Here is a 1,872-nt window from a genome sequence, read left to right as displayed (position 1 = left end):
TTCCTTTATTATGTATGTAAATGGGAAACTGAGCCAGGGAATGAAATGAAAATGGAGCAGAGCAAGGAATAATTTTGAATAGTTTGGATAGCACTTGTACATTTCCAAGAATTCCACATAGTTTGGCTAGGAATACATATGTGAAGCTAGGGTTTGTTGAATAAACTAGTGATCTGCATAGTCACCATCATTGGCTTCCTACCTTATGCTAGTGCGAAAACAAACCAGATTATTGCTTAGTGTAAAGCTTGTCACCTATTAAATTTATTACTAGGACACAATTTCATTATTCTACACTGAGCACCAAACATTTTTTAAGAGTTTTTATAATTACTCTTAATTTTGGAAGAAAATTATACCAGTTACAAAAAAAAGCACCATAGGAAAAGTTTTAGAATATTATGCCATATATGGGATATTTGGGATTGTATCATTACACTTAACAGATGTTCTGCTATCAGAATAAATTATGATGTCGTCTAATACTCTATATACGCTTGAAAACTATCCTGAATGCTAGGGAGGAAACCCCCTGAATCTCAGAACTGAGAGGTGATAGAAAAAAATCAACCTTGCACTGAAGACAGGTCTTGACTTACAACAGTTCATTTAATGACCATTTGAAGACACAATGGCACTGAAAAAAGTGATTTATGGCTTTTTCATTCACAGCATCCCCTTGGTCACGTGATGAGAATTTAGACGCTTGGCAACTGACTCATATTTATGACGGCTGCAGTGACCTGGAGTCATGTGATCCCCTTTTGGGACCTGTCAATTAGCAAAATCAATAGGGAAGCCAGATTCACTTAGCAACCTTGTTATTATTAACTTAACGATTGCAATGATTCACTTAACAACTGGCAAGAAAGGTTGTAAAATGGGGAAAATTCATTTAACAATGGGCTTGCTTAGAAACAGAATTCTTGGGCTCAATTGTGGCTGTAAATCAAGGACTACTTATATAAGAAATATGCTTACTTAAAGCTACCTACTGGACCTCTGAATGTAAGAATTTAAATTATTAACTGCTCTTAGAGCTAACTTGTTCTGATTTATTATTTTGGAACACAATGAAAACAATGGATATTTTTCTCACTTTGAAAAAATAATTTAAGGAGGCATCATAGCATAGTTCACAAACAAAGTAACTAATGTTCTATAAGAAAAAAGATTCAGTCTCTTAGATAATATCTCCATTAGAAGTAATTAGCGGCAAATGTCATCTGTATTGTAATAAGATTGATAACCGTTGTGTTTGAGTCCATTGAAGAGCCACAGGTGAGTTTTAGGAAAAATTGCGTGACTGGAAATAAACAGTTTGGGACATTATTTCTTTACATGGTGACCGCTGCGAGGATTGTATATCTTAAACGTTGGAAGGAAAGAGGGATGCTGCCTGTCGAAGAGTGGATTTTAAAATTGACTGAATTAGCAGAGATGGCAAAATGAACTGCTCTGATTAGAGACAATAGATAAGTTTATGAGAAACCTGCTTGTGGATTTTCTAACTGTTAAATAGAAACGATAATCAAGCAGCGAATCAGCGAACAAAGTCATTACCAAAAGCCAACATGGATTTGTCAAAAACAGATCATGCCAGACAAATCTTATTGCATTCTTTGACCATGTGACAAAATTAGTGGACCAGAGGAATGATTGGATATAATTTACTTGGACTTCAGTAAGGCATTTGATAAAGTAGACCACAACCTACTGCTGGATAAGATAGAAAAATGTGGGTTAGACAGCATCACCATCAGATTCGTAGCTGGCTGACCGGCCATACTCAGCATGTGGTCCTCAATGGAACTGCATCTACATGGAGGGAAGTGTGTAGTGGGGTGCCACAGGGCTCTGTACTGGGCCCAA

Source organism: Crotalus tigris, unplaced genomic scaffold, assembly GCF_016545835.1.
Source record: "Crotalus tigris isolate CLP2741 ecotype Arizona unplaced genomic scaffold, ASM1654583v1 scf7180000018354.2857554, whole genome shotgun sequence".
Taxonomy (NCBI): Eukaryota; Metazoa; Chordata; class Lepidosauria; order Squamata; family Viperidae; genus Crotalus; species Crotalus tigris.
The sequence above is the reverse complement of the archived record's forward strand: the minus strand, read 5'-3'. Positions refer to the sequence as shown.